This window comes from Canis lupus, chromosome 15 (genome assembly GCF_011100685.1).
Source record: "Canis lupus familiaris isolate Mischka breed German Shepherd chromosome 15, alternate assembly UU_Cfam_GSD_1.0, whole genome shotgun sequence".
NCBI classification, from domain to species: Eukaryota; Metazoa; Chordata; class Mammalia; order Carnivora; family Canidae; genus Canis; species Canis lupus.
In genome coordinates this window covers 7906059-7929243 of record NC_049236.1, presented here as the reverse complement: position 1 = coordinate 7929243, position 23185 = coordinate 7906059, and the positions used below count along the sequence as shown (strand labels likewise).

At 59.0% G+C, this 23185-nt stretch overlaps 1 protein-coding gene and 2 long non-coding RNA genes across 3 annotated transcripts in view; 2 read left to right on the top strand and 1 right to left on the bottom strand.

Moving 5' to 3' along the window:
- The window catches only part of CSMD2 (CUB and Sushi multiple domains 2), a gene marked incomplete at its 5' end in the record, with an annotated part of 437990 nt that overhangs the window by 339492 nt on the left and 75313 nt on the right, over positions 1-23185 (bottom strand). The window lies entirely within an intron of this gene.
- Positions 9803-12373, top strand: LOC119867932. Its single transcript, XR_005370196.1, has 3 exons — positions 9803-10002; positions 10220-11099; positions 11417-12373. It is a non-coding gene; the product is annotated as an uncharacterized LOC119867932 (long non-coding RNA).
- On the top strand, positions 17323-22148 carry LOC119867933. The gene is made up of 2 exons (XR_005370197.1): positions 17323-18569; positions 21236-22148. It is a non-coding gene; the product is annotated as an uncharacterized LOC119867933 (long non-coding RNA).

Genomic DNA, 23185 nt, shown 5'->3' with positions numbered 1-23185 from the left:
CAGGTGGAGGGCAGGTGGAGGCAGGTGGGGGGCAGGTGGAGGCAGGTGGGGGCAGGTGGGGTGCAGGTGGAGGCAGGTGGGGTGCAGGTGGAGGCAGGTGGGGGCAAGTGGGGTGGAGGTGGAGGCAGGTAGGAGGCAGGTGGGGGGCAGGTGGGGTGCAGGTGGAGGCAGGTGGGGGGCAGGTGGAGGCAGGTGGGGGCAGGTGGAGGCAGGTGGGGGCAGGTGGGGGGCAGGTGGAGGCAGGTGGAGGGCAGGTGGAGGCAGGTGGGGGGCAGGTGGGGGGCAGGTAGGGGGCAGGTGGGGTGCAAGTGGAGGCAGGTGGGGGCAGTGGGGGCAGGTGGGGTGGAGGTGGAGGCAGGTGGAGGCAGGTGGGGTGCAGGTGGAGGCAGGTGGAGGGCAGGTGGAGGCAGGTGGGGGGCAGGTGGAGGCAGGTGGAGGCAGGTGGGGGCAGGTTGGGGGGTAGGTAGGGGGCAGGTGGAGGCAGGTGGGGTGCAGGTGGAGGCAGGTGTAGGGCAGGTGGAGGCAGGTGGGGGGCAGGTGGAGGCAGGTGGGGTGCAGGTGGAGGCAGGTGGGGGGCACATGGGGGCACGTGGGGGGCCGGTGGGGGGCACGTGGGGGCCTGTGGGGGGCAGGTGGAGGCCGGTGGGGGGCACGTGGGGGCACGTGGGGGGCAGGTGGAGGAAGGTGGGCAGCAGTGGGGGGCAGGTGGAGGCAGGTGGGGGGCAGGTGGGGGGGTGGGTCAGGTAAACATTTGGAGGAGAAAGCAGAGGTGAGCGAGGGAGCCAAGCGGGGAAATGGGCTGAGAACCGGTGTAGAATTAACATTTCATTTTCCGCAAAGAGACGCAAAGACCAATTTAATTAAATTACTAATGTCAAATTTTTTAATGAACCTGCTTCTGCTTTGGGCTTTCTTCCTCCGAAATTAATGACTGGAACGTCACTATAAATAAAAGCCGATTCTTTTTAAAAAGTCGCCCTCTACCCCTCGCGCTCTCTTCAGAGGAGCTGAACACAACCAGCGCCCCGCGGGCCCTCCACGGCCGAGGGTGCGCCCCAGCAGCACGGCCTTCCCGTCGCGGCCCCCGTCGCGGCTCCCGTCGCGGCTCCCGGGCCGGGCAGGCGTTGGCTTGCACCGCGTGGGCCCTGCTCGGCTGCCTCCTCCCGCTGTGACCGTGAGCTGCAACCGTCCCCTCTGCCCTCTCACTGTCTCTCAGTTCCTCATCTGAAGGTAAGAATCCGTGTCCTTCGCATGCTGGGGATCGTAGTAGCTTTCGGGGGCTGAAACCACGCACCCCACGCTGGAACGGCTTAAAAAAAAAACCAACACGACCCATACGTATAGTCTCACAACGTGCAGGTTTAGGAGCCCAAAACCGAGGTGTCAGCAGGGCCACGTCCCTGTCCCTTCCCAGCTTGTGGGGGCCCCCGGGCAGCCTTTGGCGTTCCTTGGCGCACAGACACGTCACTCCCGCCCTCTGCCTTCACGTGCCGTGTTTCTCGGTGTCTCTAAGTTTCAGCCTTTTATAAAGACACCGATCATCCTGGTGTATTTTATATTTTATTTAATGGGCTTATTTGACACCAATCATTCTGCATTGGGGTTAGGACCCCAATGGGCGCATTTTAGGTTCATCATCTGCAAACATCCGGTTTCCAGGTAACGTCAAATGCACAGCTGTAGGCGGCTACAACTTCAGTATATCTTTTCGGGGATCCGATTCAACCTACAGAAGGGCTGGGGTGCAGATTACGGAATATTAGATCTATACTATCCACTGCTCAGTTCCTGGTATGTTTTAGCCCCTCGGCCCTCCCCTCCAACGACAAATTTATTTTACTTAATCCTCAAAACCATCCAGTGGGATACCTGGATCCTCGGTGTCATTTTCATGCTCATTTTACGGATGGAAACACTGCGGCACAGAAAGGTTAGGCAATTCTAGGAAACGGCAGAGCTAGGCCATGAACCGGTCTTCCTGGCTCCACTGATCAGCACCCTCACTGCACTGTGACCCAGACAGCACCCAGCACACAGTGGGTGCTCGACCACCGGGCTCCTCAGTCCCCCTCCTTTACTGCAGGTGCCGTGACAAGATGAAGGGTGAATACCTGACTGTCCAGATTTAGCAGTCTGGTTCTTTCTTCCTTTTTTTTCTTTTTCCTCCCGTCTGATTTACTAACCTTGTATTTTTTAATAATGTCAAGGGCAACATTTAAAGCGTGGGCCTTTGTGATGTGTCTGATGCGCAACTTGCTGGACGGACAGGGGAGATGGGAGATAAGCCGCAAAGCAGGCCTTTCGAGGTGCGGCATTCTTTGATTTTTTTTTTTTATTTTGCCCGTGTGTTTTCTGGCACAGATATTATAGCTGTTCACGCTCTCCCGTCTATAAAACTTCCCTTTGATTGCTTACAAAATGAAGAGTGGGATGTTTACATCCAGCGCAGCGCAGAACAATGCTATTAAAGCTGTGCCTGACATTGAACAATTCCATTGTAGATGAGCTGCGGGGAGTTTTGTCCCTTCCACAAAGCCTGGCTCTTGCCAATCAACATATTATTCTCAGTGATTGTCTGACAATGAATCTCCTCTGTGGCTGGAGTGTGGCAGAAGCCACACTGTGCCCTGTTTTATTTTTAATTTGAGACTTTAGTTCCCGGATTACAATGAAGAGTCATTTACGCTCTCTGGACAAGCACCCTCCGTGTGTTTTGGTTTCTTATCTTCCACCAAGTAACTTGTTTCATCTCCATGGCCGTACAGTTGATACTAGGGGGCAGGATGGCTGGGAAAGCGGATTCAGAGAGAAGGATTGCACGTCCCACACCCCTCAATATGGGAGAGAGGAGACGGTGTTTCCTGGGTGGGGTGGGGGGTCACGGTCAGGGGAGGGAGGAATGAAACCCAGCATCTTCCAAGCGATTACCCTGTGCCAGGCGCTTCTGCGTCGCACGTGACCTTATTTCATAAAGCGAATCTTTGTAACTCCCTTACTCCTACCAAACTCCCTCTGGCCTCGTAAACACAATTTACTGCACACTTACTATGTGCTCTCCTCAGGGCCAAGTGCTCCATCCGCATTTCCATCCTCGGAGAACCGCCTCCACTTGCGGGCTCTGCTCCCTCTCGGCCCGTCTGACACGTTATATACTTGACACACTTGAAATCCTTGGTCTCCCTCTGCTGCAATGGAAGCTCCGTACGGACAGAGTGTTTAGCCTATTTGGTTCACGTCTGTGCCCCAGTTCCTGGGACACCGCACCTCACTTATGGGAATGCTTTGATGAAAGCTTCCTGGAGGACTCGGTGATCTTATTTAACCCTTTCAACCGCCCCCCGACAGAGATGCTGTCATCATCCCTCGTTGAGACGGGCATGATTGCCGAGAGGCCGGGGCGTTTTCTCAGGGCCCAGGGCTCGCTGGGGGGTACATGGCTGGGTTTCCGCGGCAGTACCTGGGTGCTGGGCCCCAGTACTTTGCATCTGCACCGGGTCGCACGGGCACCGACCACTCCGCCTACGGTCCACGGGGCCCCGTGCATCCTGCAGCGTCCTTATAGGGCGCCTGCCCGTGGGCGGGGTACGCCACCCACAAAGCTCACAGAGCCCTGTCCTGTCCGGTGCCAGGCTCACGCTCTCCCCGTGAGCATGCTCTCTTGGCTCAGCTTTGCAGTCTTTGCAACCTTCAGCATCAGGGTCGTGGGGGCAGGTTTACAAAGATACTAATGCCCATCCCACAACCCACTGAGTCAGGGTTTCAGAGTGGAGCCTGGGTTCGTCCACGGTCTGCAAAGCAGAGCTGGGACTGACAGCCACTCGCGGTGGCCTATCATGTTGGTCATTCCATTAACCCCGTTGAGTTCTCTCTCTGAGCTGTGAACTGTTCAATCTCCAGAGCTTTGCTTGAGGCTGCACTTTGACTTCTGGGGGCAGCGAGTGTGGCCTCTCCCCTGGACCTCACGGTGCTCCATAAATCACACTTGTCCCATCCTTGCCTCTCCTTTCATATCCGTCCTCCCCGGACTTCTGCACCCCACTCTGATCTCCTTGCTGCTGCTGCTGCTGCTGCTCCCTCCAAAGTACGGTCCCCACTGACTCTGGAGGGAGCATTCTAGAATGGCAAATTTACCATGGCCCTGCCTTGTTCACCCCATTGGGCGCACACACGTGCCCGACGTGGCACACGGACCAATGCAGGCCCTCTGTTCTTTTGCGTGATTAACACAAGAACAAATAGCGATTTCAAAGTGCAATAAAAATAAAAGGAAAGAGAAAGAAAGCCTCGAGAGCTTTCCCACTGCTGTTAGGATACGTCAAGGCCGACACTCACGCAGCTCCATCCTTCCATGATGTGACCCTGGCCGACAGCCTCGGCTTTATCGAGCTCCCCCAATCTTGTCCTGTCCACGGTTGGGTTGCGATTCTAAAGCCCAGGCTCCCCAAGCACATCTTGCCTTTCTTCCAAATTGCCCATCTGGAGAACTCCTACTCACCCTTCAAAGCCGTGCTTACACGTCACTTTCCCTGTGCAGCCTTCCTTGAAACCCTTCGTGTCTTGTATAAACTGTAAAATCCCAGGAGAGCCCATCGTGATAGGATGCAAATGCAAGCACGGTGCCACTGGCAGTTGGCTCCCCGAATCCTGGAACTCTCCCAGCCCGATGATTATAGGGGCCCTCCTGGTCATCCGGTCATCTTGTGACCTCACACCCCACAGCCGACATGATTGGGGTTTAGGGGTCCCGCTTCGAGAACTACTTTGGAGTCCCCGTCACACGTACGTCCCTGCACTCATCCTACAACACTGCAACTCCCTCACCCACTCATTTACAACCTGCTGGCTTCCGAGCAGCAGCTAAGCCTGCCTGTAATTGTTTGTTTAGGTGTCTGTTTTCATCTCTGGACGCCCCCGAGGGGCGGGGATGACTTATTCTGCATTTATCTGTTGTTTGACTTAATGCCTGGCAGGGAGAGGGTGCCTTGTTGGAACGTGTTGAATAAATTTTATACGTGTGCGTGTATATATATAATGTATATTATATAAATATAAGAATGTGCATTATGTATTAGCATAAATATATACATATAAAGCCACAAACTAGTGCAGGGTTGGCAAACCGTTTGCTGTAAAGGACCAGATAGCAAATATTTTTGGCCTCGCCTTATGGTCTCTGTCTCAGTGAGTCAACTTTTCCACCGTAGTGCAAAATCATCCACAGACAACACATGTTCCAATAAAACTTTACTGAGAAAACAGGCAGCCAGCCCACGGGCCACGGTTTGGCAGCCCGGAACTACGTGGATTCAGTCCTGCTCTTAGCTCAGGTGTACAACTTTTTTTTTTTTTTTTTTCCTGGGCATCGAGGATGGAACGGGCCAGGAGGAGAGCAGCCAAGCAGGCGGGAGTCGTGGACGGAGGAGACTGGCAGGAAGCGGGCAGGGTGAGCAAGGCACTGAGCCCCTGAGGACAGAGACGCAAGTCCCATTTCCTTCCTGTTCCACTCGCGGGCGGCGCTGTGCTGGCTGCTGGGAAGGGCCTGCCGGGTTCAGTCTCCACTGTCCTGTTTTTTCTTTTTAAAGATTTATTTTTATTTATTTATGATAGACACAGAGAGAGAGAGAGGCAGAGACACAGGCAGAGGGAGAAGCAGGCTCCATGCAGGGAGCCCGACGTGGGACTTGATCCCAGGACTCCAGGATCACCCCCTGGGCCAAAGGCAGGTGCAAAACCACTGAGCCACCCAGGGATCCCCGTCCTGTTTGAATCGTACGTCTCAGCCCTCGAGCTGCTCTTGGGGTTGGCATTCGTAAACCCCACGACGGGAAAGAGAACGGAAGGCTCCGTTGTGATGATGTGATGATGGCAACGGTCATGGCCTGGATGCTCAACACGAGCCAGGCACCCCGCGCAGCTGTCCGGGCTCTTCTATGTCATCTTCCCTGGACAGAGATCCCATGCGGTCCCCGTTTTGGGGGCTGGGGAGGAGGCTCAGCAGGGCTAACTCCGGCCCAGCATCACACTGCTGGCTGGGGTCAGAGCTGGGGTCGAGACTCACTTGACCACACCACTTGACCGCGGTGCTGGTGCCGTGTGTTTCGTTAGGTTGTAACCTCAAGGCCATTTTCCCAGCTCTGGGCCCCTGCATGGCGGCTCCCTCTGCCAGACCCAGGGCAGCCCCCCAGGCCCGGGTGGATCCTCGTCGGCCCCATCTCCCCACCCCAGCGAGCAAGGGTCTGTGCAGGCCTCGATGCTCCCACCAGCGGGGGCCACACAGGGGCTGTCGTTGACGTCTCCTTGCCGCTTGGTAAGCACACGACCCCCAAAGCCTCTTCCCCCTACTGGCCATAAAGGCAACACCCTAGGCCCCAGAAGAGAGTTGCCAGTGAAAACAAAAGATGCCCAGTTAAATGTGAATTTCAGAGAAACACAAACGGAGGGTTTGGGGAATGGGGTTGAGTGTAAGTCTATCCCACACGATGATTGGGATATACTTATATTAAGGAATATTTATTAGTTGAGATTCAAGTCTATGCAGCCACCCTATATTTTGATCGGCCAATCTCGGCGACCCTGCCCCAGAGGGAAGTCACCTCCACATCAACATCCTCAGCTACTTACGGGACCAGGGATGTCTCTGGGAACAAGGGGAAGAGGAAAACGAGAGGACACAGGAGAACACGAGGGCGAACAGGGCGGAGGCGGCGGCTGTGCAGGGGGACGCGCAGAGCCTCCCGGGCGGGGCCTGCCTACGTCTGAGGTGCAGCAGGCTTACGGGGGGCAGTGGGCCCCGCTGCCCCGGGTCGGTCCCTACGGGAGCCTCCAGCATCTGCTCTGCACCATCGCGTCGCTGTCCCACGTCAAGAGCTGGTGGCTTCCGATGAGCCGATGAGCCGCCGCCCCCCGGCCCCGGCGCCGCCGAGCTGCTGGGGACAGAGCCAGGCGGAGGATCCTTGGTGCCCGCGGGGCAACGCTGCAAGATGCCCCTGGGACAGCTCGCCGTGCAGCTCGGGGCTGAGTGTGACCGACTGCGGAGCCCGGAGAAGCTGGCCAAGCAGGCTCCCCAGGACGACACAGATGTCCCGTGAGGAGAGCGCTCGGCAGGTGACGGAAGCTCCCCAGTACTCCAGAAAGTCCGTCCTCCGGGAGAAGCCACTGCTCCGAGCGTACCCGAGTCTTCAGGAGAGCAGCCTCCCGGGGCCCGCTTTCACCAGAGCCCCCGGGAACGGGATGCAGAACACCCCCAGCTGCCCCCACCGTCCTCCCCCTGGAAACACCTAGTACCTTCTCAATTGTTCTACGAAGCACATCTTGGGAGTCGCGAGATGCTAGGCTGAGACGAGCCTGCGCTGCCTGGTTCACACCAATCATCACCCCCGGGAAAGGGCAGGAGTCGTGACGCTGCACATCTACATGGAACTTTCCCGGTTAACAGGATTTTATTTTTTATTTTTTTGCAAACATCAGCCCCCTTGGGCATTTCCATGCTTCTGCTTTTCCGGAAGCCGGGACGGCCCGAGGTTCTCAGGGCCCCCTGGTCGGCGGCTCTGAGGACTGGGATCGATTGTCATCCGAGAAGTGAGCTTCGCACTCCCCGCCGAACGCAGCACGTGTCACACAAGGGCAAGGACACGGATTGCGTGGCAGGGCCCAGGCCCGTGGGGCTGGCACGGGACGGCCCTGGGCCTCGGAGGCCGGCACCTGCCGAGGTTTATGCCCGGCCCCGCCGCAGGGAGTCACCGACCCTGAACCAGTCTCGGCAAAGGAGCTTGCAGAGGCCGCGGCCCCCCCTGGCTCGGCAGGTGCTCAGGAGGCTGAGACCTGTACCTGGGGTGAGGCGGCCCTGTGGGAGTCACCCTTCCCCCGCTGGGCTGTCCCCACCCCCCCCACCCCCCGCCGCATGCCTGGCCCCTCCCCTTGCCCGTCCCCGCCCCCCCCCCCCCCCCCCCCCCCCCCCCCCCCCGGCTCCGCAGTCCCCTCCCAGGGCTGGGCCTTACATCCCCCCGACCCTGCTCGCTAGCAGGCAGTGTGAGCCCCGAGCCCACCAGAGCCCCCTGGCCCGCACGGGCCCCAGGCCCCACTTCCTGCACCCGCTCCCTGCCCGGGGCCCAGAAGCCCTGGGACACCTCACGGCCGTCTCCCTCCTTGAGGCAAGACGCACCTTGGCTTGATCCTGGCAGGAGAAGCCCAATATTCCGAAGGATCTGGGCCCCCTGGCTGCCCTTTTTCTAAGAAAAATTCAACAGAGGGGCCCAGAGAGGAATTGAGAAGGGGGCGCCCAGCCGCTGTGTCCCCCCACTTCCTGGGCCTTCTGCAGGGGAAGGGGACATGGCGACTGCACGGCACTGGTGAGACGCTGCGGCCGGGTCCCCACCGGACGTCTGCGAGCCCTCCTGTCTCCGTCAGCTGCCTTGGGACCCCCTGACCACCTCTGGGGTCTCACCGGACGGTCACCCTGAAGTCCAAAGCCTTTGTGGGGTCTCCTGTGCGGGTGCAGACCATGCACCTGGGCCTCCAGGGTTGGGAGGCAGAACTGGCTCTGCCCCCGACGAGCTGCTTGGCTTGGGGACCCCACAGAGTCCTATGCCTGACACGGGCGTGGATCCGTCGTTCGAAGGTGCTCCTTTACGCACAGACACAGAGACACGGAGACACACAGAGATACAGAGACACAGAGAGACAGAGACCACAGAGACACAGAGAGACAGAGAGACAGAGACACAGAGACAGAGACCACAGAGACACACAGAGACACACAGAGAGACAGAGACACAGAGACACACAGAGACACACAGAGAGACAGAGACACAGACACACAGAGACACACAGAGACAGAGACCACAGAGATACAGAGATACACAGAGAGACAGAGACACAGAGACACACAGAGACCACAGAGACATACAGAGACAGAGACACACAGAGACATACAGAGAGACAGAGACACACAGAGACAGAGACACACAGAGACAAAGAGATACAGAGACACACATAGAGATACACACAGAGAGACACACATAGAGACAAAGACACACAAAGAGACACAGAGACACACAGAGATACAGAAACAAACACACACAGAGAAACAGAGACACACAGATACCCTCTCATTATCTCGTACCCGAACATGCTTACTTCACAGGCCCAGACCGTCCGTAGCTTTCGCATCCATCCACACGGCAGCAGGCACCACACCTCCTCCCGAATGTACGACAAACAGCCTACGCTGTGTCCAAATGACAATAATCTTCCACGCGGCCTCTCCTGGGTGATGCACTCATCCTGACGGCCGACTCCTCCCCCGGCATGTACCTGTGGGAGGCCAGCGTCCCCATCCCCACACTTACGGGGACTACCAGGCTGCTGGGTCGAAGCTCTTGTCACCTGGGCACAGACGGGGGGCGGTGCCCGCAGCTCTGGCACAGATCACGAGCTACGTACGAGGGGGCTGCGAGGCCATGGGGTCAGGCAAGCACAGGGCTCCCTGGCTCGGGGAGGGGTGCCGGCATCCCACTGCCAGTGGGTTAGCGGTTAACGCGGAGCCGTCAGCAGAGCACATGGGTGAGCAAGGGGCCCCGGACACAGACAGCCCGGGTGCAAATCCCAATACATCTGGGACGTGATCTCGCAGAAGCCCCAGGGGCCGCCGGGGAGGGCGTCCGGGCAGCGTGGGTGAGGCCAGCACTGGGAGAGAGCAGATAGCCGGACGCTGCACGGGAGATGCTGGCTGTGCCGGCAGGGGCGTCCCCGGGTCCACCGCCACCTGCCCTGGGCCAGGCAGGGTCGACGCCTTCCCGAGCGCAAGAGCAGAGGGGCCGAGCGGCCCTACCAGCCCCGGAGGAGCCCGGGACACAACCACGGGCCAGGCCCCCGGCCCACGGCCACCCGCCCGACCCCTCCGGCTGTGCTCACAGCCTCGGCGATGACAGGAACCGATGCCGCGGAGGGCTCTCCTGGGAGAGGCGTCAGGCCTGGTCTCGGCGAGAAGGACGGGCGTTCCAGGTAGAGGAGCTGGGCCGCGGCCAAGCCCCCGCCCCACGCACGCCCCTGCTGTCCTGTCCTTCCCGCTCGGGAAGGCTCCCGCTCCCCACACACACCAAGGAGTCCCGACGCCCCGTCTGCAACACTTTCCATCCCGAGTTTTTGCACGACGCGACCACAGTTAGCTATCTTTTCCCCTCTGCTTACTCTGTCTCCCCGCGTCGTCCGCCCCGGCTAGAATGCAAGCTCCGCACGAGCAGGACACTGTCCAACGGCTCCACCGGCGAGACCCAGGGCCTGGCACGGCGTCATCGCTCAATAAACGTTTGTTGAGTGAATTCACACGTGAGCAATTAAAAACGCACACCAAGTGTTTCGCGTGGGGCCTGGCAAGACGTCGCCCCAGGTGGCTATGGCCTGGATCAGCAGTGTCATCCTCGGCACAGCCCCAGGCCTCCTGCTTCATGGGTCGGCACGGGTGGCTCTCCCTCTGAGAGGTGGGGCAAGGGGGTGTTGTGTCCGGGAGGGACGTTGTGTGCCATGGTGGCAGCTGGGATCATCCGCGGGGCTCGGTATACCCCCCGGGGGACGTGTCTTCCACGGAGAGCACACGTCCTGGCGTCACAGGTCCTGAGGTTGGCACCGCGAGGACGCCCGGGGCCCAGGCCAGCAGGCGGGAGGGCCCTCGGGAGGTGAAGAGGGGCAGCACCATGACCGCGGGGATCAGATGGTTCCCTGGATCCGTGTTCCCTGCTTCGGGGGCGGTGACAAGCCTCTCCTACTGCCCGTGAGTGCGTTCCTGGGTGGAGGGACCTCCCAGGCTTCCCGCCCCCCACGCCCATCAAGGTGACCCTGGAAAAAAACCATCAGAGGCCCTTTAAGTGGTGCTTCCTGCAGGGTTTCCATGGCAACGCTGTGTGAACTGGCTGGGGTTGGTGGGCTGGCCCCCTCCTCCCTGCCTGACTCCTCCCTGCCTGACTGCCATCCAGCCATCATGGCCTGGGCTCCTCCGGGCCGCCGGATCTTCAGCCTCCGCAGCCTCGGTTTATCCACTCGTAACACGGGGACGGCGACTGTATCCGTCTCAGAGGGCGGTTCCGACGATGAAGCGCATCGCCGTGCGTAAAGCGCCTCTTACACGGTTGCTCTGGGCCCCGGCAGTCCCATCCCGTGGTTCCACCCCCTCGATTCCCTCCCCCTGGGGGTGTGTGGGGGGGACCCACGACTAGGATGGAGTGTCACTCTCACCGCACCGTTAGAAAAAGGTATTTGGCAACGCTGAACGGCTCCTTGGCGCGTGCAAGTATGGCCCCGATCAGCTGGCGCCGAGTTAGTCCCAAAGGCAAGGACTCCGGGTGGGCCTGGCCTGATCAGGGGAGGCTGGGGGGCTGGTGCCCAGCGACTGGAGCAGCACTCTCTCCCGCTGACCTTCCAGAAGGAAGCTGCCCCAGCCCCACAGCCACAAGGAAACGGATTCTCCGAAGGGTCACGCGAGCCGCGGAGAGGGCCCTGAGCCTCAGGCAAGCCCCCGGCCCCGCGGCCGACAGCGGGCTACAGCCCTGTGGGACCCCGGGTGCGAGCCCTGCGGCGCCTGAAGCCCGACCGCGGAGACTGCGCCGTAGTAAATGCACCTGACGTCGCTACGTCTGTGGCACTTTGTCACGCGGCCTGGACACGAGGCAGGTGTTGGAGGCCACGCCCCCCGGCGTCACTGCACCCCCCCCACCCCAGCAGGTGCGTGAGGCCAGGTGTGCGGCTTCCAGGGTGGCCCGGGCGCCTCCGACACGTAGAAGGACATCTGCCAAGAGCGTCCTGTTGTCCTGGACGGAAAAGATTGGCACCCGCTCGGAAGCCCACGGGGGTTCTGCTTGGCTTGCCGCGAGCCTGGTCGGAAAATGCAGAAGGGCACGCGTGAGGCGACGGTGTGGCGCCGCCGGCTTCATCGCCAACGTGATGGGACGCAAAGGCCCGAAAGGCAGTGAAGGCGGGTGCCCACAGGGTCCTGGGCTGCATGGGCCGCTCACGGGGCGCTCAGAGGTCCGTCTCCTTAACCCGAATATGAGCCTCGGCCCTACTTCCATGTCACCAACCTGGTCCCCGGCCTTGGATGTTTCCAGGTTTAATACGGGACACCCCGGTCCTGGCTGAGCCTGCGGGCAGGTGGGGCGGCACTGTTGGTTACCTGCCCCTCCGCCCCGTGTGTCCCCGACTTTGGGGGCCTCGAGCTGCTCCTGACCTCCCCAGGCGGACGGCCACCCATGCAGACGCCCTGCACGGCCCCCTGCGGGCACCTCCCCGTGCGCCTCGGCTGCCCAAGTCCATGTGCCTCCACTGCCCGAGCCCGTGCGCCTCTCCCTGCCCCAGCCCCTGTACCTCCCCTGCTCCAGCCCCTGCACCTCCCCCTGCCCCAGCCGGTGCACCTGCCTGAGCCCCTGCACCTCCCTATGCACCTCCCCCTCCCCAAGCCCCTGTACCTCCCATGCCCCAGCCCCTGCACCTCCTTCTGCCCCAGCCCCTGCACCTCCCCTGCCCCAGCCGGTGCGCCTGCCCCTGCTCCAGCCCCTGCATCTTCCCTGCCCCAGCCCCTGTGCCTCCCCCTCCCCGAGCCCCTGTGCCTCCTCTTGCCCCAGCCGGTGCACCTGCCGAAGTCCCTGCACCTCCCCCTGCCTGAGCCCTGCACCTCCCCCTGCCCGAGCCCCTGTGCCTCCCCTGCCCCAGCCCATGCACCTGCCCAAGCCAATCCACCTCTCCTGCCCCAGCCCCTGCACCTCCCCCTGTCCCAGCCCCTGTGCCTCACCTGCCCCAGCCCATGCACCTCCCCCTGCCCCAGCCCCTGCGCCTCCCCTGCCCGAGCCCCTGTGCCTCACCTGCCCCAGCCCATGCACCTCCCCCTGCCCCAGCCCCTGCGCCTCCCCTGCCCCAGCCCCTGTGCCTCCCCCTCCCTGAGCCCCTGTGCCTCCCCATGCCCGAGCCCATGCACCTCCCCTGCCTGAGCCCCTGCGGCCTACCCCTGCCTGAGCCCGTGTGCCTCCCCCTGCCCCAATCCGTGCACCTCCCCCTGCCCAAGCCCCCTGCACCTCCCCCTGCCCAAGCCCCTGCACCTCCCCCTGCCTGAGTCCCTGCACCTTCCCCTGCCCGAGCCCGTGTGTCTCCCCCTCCCTGAGGCCGCCCCGCTCACTGCCCTCCGTGCCTCGTCTCTGTGCACCACCTGCCCCAACCTGAAGCGACATGATTTACCTGACGTGTCTCCACACAGGGAGCGACCGTCTTGTTCACTGCGGCTCCCGACCCCCAGGATGCAGGTGGACGGGGTAAACGAAGCCTCATCTCCCGGGGCTTCCGGTCCCCAAGGGGCAGCAGCCCTCGGGGTCCCGGGCCCTCTTGGCGTCCCTGGGAGGCCCGGCGCTGTGCCGTCCCCTGCGCCCTTCTTCCTGCTGAGCTCACAGCCTCCGGGGATCCCCAGAGAAAGGACCCCCAGGATCATCTCACCCCGAGTCTACCTCTGTTTTCCAGAATCTCGTACGTGCTCTGTGTCTGGCAAACCCGCTCAACGATTCCACGCATGGAGTCCGTGGGAGCCAGATTCACCCGCACGGACACTACCAGGCCGCTGACTCGCAACCTCGCTGCTCCCCGGCAGCCGGTTTTTCCTAATTATTCATTAATTTATTTTATGACCGATAGAGGGGCCTGTGCCAGGCACCGGGGACAGGGGCTTGTACCAGGCTCAGGCTTAGGCTCGCAGGCCGTGGGGGCGGGAGGGGGTGCAGGGAGCCCGGGGGCCACGGTCCTCCCCGTGGACACAGACCCTCATGCACCACCTTTCTGAGCTCGTCTCCGCAACAGGCGTGTGCAGTCAAGAGTGTTCAGGCGATGAGCGAGAGATGGTGCAAAGCAGCCGCCACCCACCCCGGCGGGCAGCAAGAGCCTGGTGAATGCCTGGCACCCGCTTCCCTTTGCGGCGGCGGAAACCATCCGGCAAATTCGTGGGGCCCGGCTCGGCGGCAGTTCTGGCCGCAGGGCCCCCACAGCCGCTGCCCCTCATGTCACCCTCACAGGCCCCCTCTGAGGGGCGCAGCAGAGCCCAGACCAGGTCCCCGGGGTGCAAGGGCGGGCTCTGGTGGTGGAGAGCACGCCCACCTGGGGGGCTTGTTCTCACCCAGGAAGGGTGGCAGGAGGCCCACACAGACCCCACGGGGAGGCACCTGTTCCGTGGGAACCAGCCGCCTCCAAGCAGGAACCCTTGGTCCACCCGGTGCTCGTTGGGGATTCTAACCCGGATTCATTCGACCAACAACCCTGCAGGAACAGATTCACTGCCTCCTCTGCTCCAGCACGCCAACGGCCCCCCGTCCCTCGGGCTGAGCACGAAGTCCTTGCCACGGCCTTGCAGGCCCCACACAGGCCCTCTGCCCGCCTCTCTCCCGCCCTCCCTCCGCTCCCACCTCCCACCTCAGGGCCTTTGCACGCACAGCTCCTGCTGCCTGGAACCACCTGGCTCCGGGAGATCAGCAGGGAGAGCTTTGTCCGCCCTCAGGTGCTTCCTCAGATGTCTCAAGGGCCCAATGCACCCCCAAAGTTTGCAATCACAAGCCCCCTCCCCCCGCAGCCCCTACTTTTGTTCTCTCCACAGCATTCCTGAGCACCCGCAGCCACCATCCCTGTCGCCATTGGAATTCATCGCGTAGTTCGGTGTCTGCCAGGGAAGCCCATGGGGAACGGGGTTCCTTTTGGTCCTGTTTCCGCCCGTCTCTGAGCCGAGCAGCGCCGGGGCCCGGAGGCTGCTGACGGAGCAGGTGTAGCACGGTGTCCAGAGTCGGGAGCTGGGGTCCCGCGTCCCCGGCCTTCCCAGCTGGCTCCTGACCGCGTCCCATCTGCAAGGCCCCTCACGAGCCCCGCGCCCTGGTGGGCTCCCCTCCGGGAGCAGTGTCCCATCCCCACGGATGCCCCTCACCCTCCAGGGGACCCCCAGGAGCAAGACACGACGAAGCCATAGTTCGGCTCCGGCAACGACATGGGCAATGTGGTACTGGCCTGCTGACCCCGATGCCGCCCAGCCCGCCCGGATCAGCCCGTCTTGCCCCCTCCGCCCTCCCTGCGCCGGGAAACTCCTGCTCGGTCTCCAGGACGCCCGACCTCGGGCACGACTCAGCCCTCACCTGCTGTGCCGCCTCCCCTGACCGGCGCCTGGGGTGGGGTCGGCAGCCCGCCGGGACACCCATGGCCCCTGGGGCCCCCGCCTCCCCGCTGCACCTGGGCAGCCGTGGGAACCTCCAGGAAGCTTCTAGAGCAGCAGGTCTAAGCCACATGGGCCACACTGCCCCGGGGCAGGTCCGAGCAGGGCTATTTCGTGTGCATTCCATCTATATTTAGAGCCTTGTTGAGGTACCACGGACACCCCACAAGCCGAGCATCCGTAAGGTGCTCACCTGGACCAACTTTAACCCATGTGCCCTCCTCCTGCGTCATCACCGCCATCAGGTAGCGGCGACCTCCGAGGTTTCCAGATGACCCACGCTGCCTCCCTGGCTCTGCGTCTCCCCCTCTGCCCTGCCCCCCCGGCCACCACCCATCTGCCCGCCTTCACTCTGCGGCAGTTTGGAGCCTCGAGGACCCTATAGAATCGGACTCCGAGGGTACATGGTCCTCTTCGTGTGGCTCTTCCCCGCGGGACGACTCCTCTGAGACCTGTCGGTGGCGCCCATCTCGTGGCTCAGTACTACTCCGAGGGCCGCATGCACCACCGCTGGTTATCTGTTCACCTGCTGGCGGGCAACCTGCATCATTTCCAGTTTTCACTTCTCACAAACAAAGCCGGCTAAGCCTTTGGGCACAAGCCTTTATGTGGACGTATGCCTTTCTCTTGCTCGGGGTGCCAGCTGGGAGTGGGAGGGATGGGGATGTGTGACAGGGCTGTTTGAGTCGTTACGAAACCATCAAACTTTCCTTCCACGGTCATCGCACCCCTGCGTGTTCCAGCCACAGTGCAGGGGAGTCACGGGGAGCGCCGGGATTTAAAAACCTCCTACATGGTTCTGACCTGCATTTGGGGTTTGGAACAACTTCTCTAAACGGACCTAAAGGGGTAGTGGAAGGGGAGGCGGGCGGGGGGACGGGGGGACTGGGGGACGGGCACTGAGGGGGGCACCGCACGGGATGAGCGCTGGGTGTTGTACTGCATGTCGGCAAATCGAACTCCAATAAAAAATAGACAAAAATAAATGACAAATAAATAAACGGATCCAAAAGCTCTCGGAGTTGAGGTAGCGCCGTGTGGAGACCGAGAGAAGGCTCTGGGGCAGGACTGCCTGGGTCCAAATCCCATGGGGTCCAGGCCCTGGAGGACCTTCATCAACAGGCAGGCAGGCCACGTCCCCAAACGCTTCCCATCCACCCACTGACTAAACGGGGGCAGGAGCACCTATAAAATGTGCAGGACCCGACGCAAGCTAACAGCGGACGGCCCCTTGCTGGGAACATGGCGAAGGATTTCAAGACGGCAGCGGGACACGGAACCACGCACAGGGCCCTCGGTGCCGGTGTCTGCAGGGGCCTCGTGTCCCAGGCAGGAGCTGGTCCTGAATGCAGGAGGCTACGTAAAGGGCGCGTCATCCCCACAGACCTCGGAGCGACAGGGTGAAGGTCAGGCAAGGGGTCGGGGAGGACAGCCCTGGCTTTCGGGACTGCGCAGTCCAGTAATGGGCACAGAAGAGGGAAGGAGTCAGCAGGCGGGTGCAGAACAGAGTAACAGGTGCGGTGGGGAAAGGCATGAACCTCATGGGAGCAGCTGTCCTGCTGTGCCGGGGAAGGACGGGGTCAGGGATGGCTGCCAGGAGAGAGGATGCACCATCTGGACTTTCGAGAAGAAGCCTACGGGACGTCCCAGGGCGCCCACTGGCCCTCGGAGCCTCGGGTCTTGGCCCCAGTGAGCTGCAGCCCAGGCCTGTGGCGCTAGGCCGACCTTGTCCCACCTGCACATCCCCAACGGAGGCCGTGGTGCCGCACAGCCTCGCAGGCGCCGTCCACGCAAAGTGAAGCGTTGGCCGGGCCACTCGCTCCACATTCGGCTGGGGCTGAGGCATGGGCTGCGTGGGCGTGGGTGGGGGGTGCTGGCACACGAGTGAGACGCCCGGCTAGGGAGGAAACCTAGCTAGGCACACGGCATCTCTGGTTCCGTGGGCTTCTGCTCTGGGCCTTCTGCGCCAACTCCTCCCAAGTGACGAGCATCTTCATCTTTTCGTGAAAAATCATCTCCCTAAAATAGAGCCAAGAGTCCGGGGTGGGAGCGGAGGCGCCAAGGAAGCGAGGGGAGTCTCGGGAGGGAACGGCTTGGGGCTGGGAAACAGAGGCTGCGCGTGCCTTGCCTTGCGGAGGGGAAGCCGCCGGGGATGGCGGGGACGGTTTGCGAGGGTCTGAAAACAAGAACAGGACGATTCAGGAAAGCGTTTCAGCGGGTGCTTCAGCCGGAGCAAGAATCGCCCCCCCCCCCCAGGGGGGGAAGGAGCGCGGCTGGGTGACAGCGACAGAAGGCGGCTAAGGGTGTAGTGACAACATGCCCAGGGAACCCCTGGCCATCCCCGAAGGTGCCTGGAGTGCAGCGGAGCCCACAGGCGTCCCCGGAGAGCGCGGCCGCAGCGCTGACCTTGCAGCTCATGGACACGGATGGGCTGAAACGTCTGGCTGAGTGTGTGCGTGGCTGGGGGACAGGCGGGTGGCACGGCCGTTCCAGGCCTCGTGACCCCAGGGCCCGAGCAGCTGTGCCCAGACTCCCGGTGGCGTCTGCGGGGTCATGACGGGGGCGACGTGCTTGGGAAGCGGTTTAGCGGAGAACTGATCTTAGTATTTCATAAACGGCTTCGGCCCCACGTTTACGGAATCGTGACAGGTCTGGAGGAGTCGCCACAATACCGTTTCTTCAGGGGCCTACGCTACTGATCTTCTAATAGGGGAAACAGATGCTGCAGGATTTGGGGATGTCGGGTTCTCAGGCTACACGCACGCTCCCCAGATCTCACGGATCGACACACACGCTCCCCCAGTGTAGACACACTCGCAGGCACGCTCTCGCTCAACTGCCCAGCACACCTGCACTCACAGCAGCTCTCGGGCTCCTGCGTGCGCACCCGCTCCCCGCACACGACCCCATTACCAGCTTCTTTCTCCTTCCAAGCCAACCCCATCTCCTCCTTTCTCTGTCCCCACCCCACACCCCGTCAAATCCTAGCCACAGTCCACACAAGCCATTCAACAGGATCTCCTAGAGGCATGCGGAGGAAAACGCAGGACAGTCCCAGACCCCTTCCCCAGCCCAGGTGCCCACTGGACGGCCGCGCCTGCACGTTGGGCGCACACGCTCCCCGGCCAACCCGCTGAGATCAGAGCCAACGGCCTTGCACTAACCCAACAGAAAGGCCTCCCTTAGGGCCACGGGTGTCTCCCGCTGCACTTTCAGACCCTAGTCGGTGAAGAAGGGTCCGATGGAGCAGGATAAGCCTGGAGATCGCGGAAGGGGGGCTGGTTTGACGGCGGCGGCCCCAAGCAGAACAGAAACTCAGAAGGACATCAAGCCTTCCTTCTGGCAGTTTCCGGTGAGATAAAGGGCCCCCGGGTGAAGCACTCTTAGATAACGAAGCACGGCAACTGCCCACATCTGTGATTTTTTCCCAATGCTTGGCCAACTGTCGATAGCAATTAAAACTTTTTAATTCCAGGGGAGTTAACAGTCCGTGCTGTGGGTTTCGCGTGCACGTGGCTCGACGATCCCACATCTCACCCAGGGCTCACACACCGCAAGTGCCCTCCTTCGTGCCCTTCTCCTATTTTCCCCGTCCCCCTGCCCGCCTCCTCTCTGGTCACCATCAGCTTCTCCTGTGTAGTTAAGTGTCTGTGTTTGGTTTGTCTCGTTTTTTTCTGTGTCCATTTGTTTTGTTTCTTAAATTCCACATATTTGTCTTCCTCTGATTGACTTACTTCGCTCAGCACACCCTCCCGACGCATCCATGTTGTTGCAAATGGAAGGATTCCATTCTTTTTTATGGCTGAATAGTGCTCCAATGCATATACGTGGCACATCACCATCCACTCATCTACCGACGAGCACGTGGGCCCCTTCCACAGTCTGCCTCTTGTAGATGACGCCGCGATGACGCCGCGATAGGCGTATGGGGCACATATATCTTTTCAGATTAGTGTTTCTGTGTCCTGTGGGTAAATACCCAGCAGGGGAAGTACTAGATCCTAGGGTAGTTCCATTTTGAGCTTTTTGAGAAACCACTTTTCCAGAGGGGCTACACAGTCTGCATCCCCACCCACACGTGCACCCCGGTTCCTTTTTTGGCACGTCCTCCCCAAAGCTTGTTGTTTCTTGCATTTTTGATTCCAGCCACTCTGACAGGTATGAGGTGACCCCTCACTGTGGTTCTGGCCCGCATTTCCCTGAGGACGAGCCATGGTGAGCATCCTTCCATGTGTCTGTTGGCCATCTGGACGTCTTCTTCGGAGAGATGTCTGTCCATGTCTTCTGCCCATTTTTGAAATTGGATTATTTGTCTTGGGGGTGTTGAGCTGTATGAATTCCTTATATAGTTTGGATACTTGCCCTTTTTCAGATACGTCACTTGCAAATCTCTTCTCCCATTCAGTAGGGCTGTCTTCTAGTTTTGTTGTTTCCTTTGCTGTGCAGGAGCTTTTTAGGTTGATGTAGTCCCGATAGTTTCTTTTTGCTTTTGTTTTCCTTGCCTCAGGATACGTATCTTAAAAAAAAAAAAAAAATGTTGCTATGGCCAATTTCAGAGAAATTACTGCCTGTGCTGTCTTCTAGGATTTTTATGGTTTCAGGTCTCACATTTAGATCCTTAATCCGTTGTGAATTTTTTTTTGTGTGTGTGTGAGTTTATTTTTGTGTGTGATGTAAGCCAAGTGGTCCAGTTTCATTCCTTAGCATGTAGCTGTCCATTTGGGACAAACGGGAACGACCCCGTTTGTCGAAGAGACCGTCTCTCTCCGCTTTTGCATATTCCTGCCTCCTTTGTTGAAGATTAATTGACTATATGGTTGCGGGTTTATTTCTGGGCTCTCTATCCTGTTCCATTGATCGGCGTGTTTATTTTTGTGCTGGTACCTTGCTGTTGTGATGACTTCGGCTCTGTAGTAGGTCTTGAAATCCGGGACACCCCCAGTTTTGCTGTTTCTCAAGATTGCTTTGGCTACTCCAGGTCTTTTCTGGTCCCACCTAAATGTTAGGATTGTTTGCTCTAGTTCTGTGGAAAATGCCGCTGGCGTTCTGATAGGGACTGCATTACGTCTGCAGCTTGCTCTGTGCAGTATGGACATTTTAACAATATTTGTTCTTCCCGTCCATGAGCATGGAAGGCCTTTCCATTTGTTTGTGTTGGCTTCAATTTCTTTCATCACTGCTCTATACTTTTCAGAGCACAGGTCTTTCACTTCTTCGGCGAGGTTTATTCCTCGGTGTTTTATTGGTTTCGGTGCAACTGTCAATGGGAATGTCTTCTTGATTTCTGATGGGACGTACTCTGGGTACACCTCCGCTGGTTTGGCAGCTACGTGCTCTCCAGCTACCAACAGTCCTTGCTAAACTTTCCATTAGGTCGCTGCCAAAAGTCTAAACAGACACGAGAGAGGCGGAGCCACTCTGCATTCCACAAGCACAACTGATTTGAGAACCTAGAATCCATCAGGCCATAATTTCAACAGCAAAAGGCCTGACTCTCACATTTTGCTTGGATTTCACCTGCCTTCGAGAGGGAAGCGCCCCATTCTCTCCATTGGTCCACCTTTTCTATTTGTGGCCAAGTGGGTAAATCACGTCATCCCTGCCTCATGGACCTTGGTGTATTCTCTTTGGAAGGAAGGTGGCCAGCCCCACTGTATTCTGCGGTCTAGCCCCATCGAGGTCCCACACCTCAGGGAGCCTGTCCAGATAGAAGTAACACTGGTTCTCTGGTTCCTATTTGGTGAGATATCTTTGCATCTCCTTTCTTTGACTCAGAGCTCAAATCAGAGGAGTGTCTTAAGTTCCCCTGAACTCTTGTTACTCATCGTTATAGTTTCTCACAAGTCCCAGGTGGCAGATGGACCCCAACATGATCCCCCACAAATTCCTGACCTCCTGATGTTCATACTGCCGTGTAACACCATCCTCTTAAGTGTGGGGCCTGTGACTTGCTCCTTGCCAACAGAATATAGCAAAGGTGACGGGATGTCACTCTCATGATTATGTCACATTATACAGGACTTTATCTTAGACTGGAGAGAGAGAAACTCCCCCTGCAGGCTCCGTGAACTAAGATGTCATGTTGCAGAAGCCCACGTGACAAGGAGCTAGACGCGGCCTCTAGGACCCAAGAGCTTCCTCCAGAACTGAAAGGAGGCATCCGGCTGACATCCAGCAGAAATCTGGGATCCCTCAGTAATACGGCTGCAAGGAAACAAAGTTCCAGCAACCAGAACAAACACGGAGGGGGATTTGTCCTCAGTCAAGCCCCCAGATGAGAATGCAGCCCAGCCAACACTTGATTGCAACCTGTGAGGTCCTGAGCAGAGGACCCGGCTGGCCCGTGCCCGGACTCCTGATCCATTAATCAGCATGAATGTTATTCCTCATGAGAGAATAAACGTGTGCTGTTTTAGGTTAACTTTGTGCTGATTTTACAATCATGATAATCTGTAATTGTGATCAGCGATATTGTGCTGATAACTATGCCTGGCTTTGCTGGGACGTTACCATGCTGAAGCTACTTTTCTAGGCCTCTGCTAACTCCCAGCTTTCTTGGTTGCATGCCCCTCTTGACATGTTCTGCATATATCCTGTCTGTTCCCTAGCTCCCTGGAGAAGGCCCCCTAAGACAGTCCCGTCATCATGCACTCAGAGGTGATAATTGAAACCGTGGGAGTCAGTGAGATCACAGGAGAAAGAGCTCGTTGAGAGAAGATCAAGACAAGGACTGAACCCTGAGGGACACTCGTATGTAGAGGTGGCTGGTCTGAATGGAGATGTGCTGGAAGCATAAAACGTGTGCCCAATCTCAGATGCTTAATGTGGAAGGAAGAATGTGAAATATCTCAGTATATTTCGCAAGCATTACATGTTTAAAAGATAATATTTTGGATGTGTCAGGCTAAATAAAATATATTATTAGATTTAATTTACCTGTTTCTTTGTACTTTATTATTTTTATTTTTTAAGATTTTGTTCATTCATTTGAGAGAATGTGAGGAGGGGAAGGGCAGAGGGAGAGGGAGAAGCAGCCTCCCCACTGAGCAGGGAGCCGATGTGGGACTCGATCCCAGGACCCTGAGCCCAAGGCAGATGCTTAACTGATTGAGCCACCCAGGCGTCCCCGGTCCACTTTTACTATGGTTCCTAGAAATTTAAAATTGACACATGGCCACCAACTAAAAAAAAAAAAAAAAAAAAAAAATTACATACATGGCTTGCGTCCGAGATCTACATTACACTCCTACCAAACAGAGGAATAGATTTGTAAATTAGATATTGTTATTTCCATTTAACAAATGAGAAAATTGAGGTTCTGAGAGATTAAGGGATTGGGTGATCTTCCCACGATCACTTAAGAATTCATCGGAGTCAGAAATTCGAAGCCAGGTCTGTGGGACCCAAACGCGGGTGCTGGTACCTACTGTGCTCTGCTGGATCTTCAGGTGGACGAACCGGTGAGTAAATGCGTAGGATTCTGATGGTGACGAGAGCTCCTGCCGCCAGGCCAGGTCGGAGAGACGGCAGGCACGCAGGCACTCACCCCTGTCCCTCTCCCCCCACCGCCCCTGCTCCTCGGGGAGGCTGCCACACGCCCTCCCTCTGGAATCCTGGTCCGTAGGTACCGATCCCACCATTTCAGATCTGCTCCTGGTCTCTGCCCCAGAGGAGGCCCTGCAGCCCGAGCTCAGGCTTGGCACCTGGGAGAGACCTCCGGGCACACTCCCAGCCCTGCCCGCCTGCCAGCCTGACCCCTGGGACGGAGGCGGCCTCCCCAGGGCAACGCATGTGGGGCCGGCCCAGGCCCGGGGAGGCAGGCCTGTGCATGCCCACTCGCTGTCACCTGCCTCCGGAGACTTGGCACCGGGACGTGACTGGCAGGCCCCGAACGGGCAGGCGGCAAACCTAACTCCAAAACGGTTCTCTTTGTCCCCTAAGTGTCTCCCTCTGGCGCCAGCCACCCGC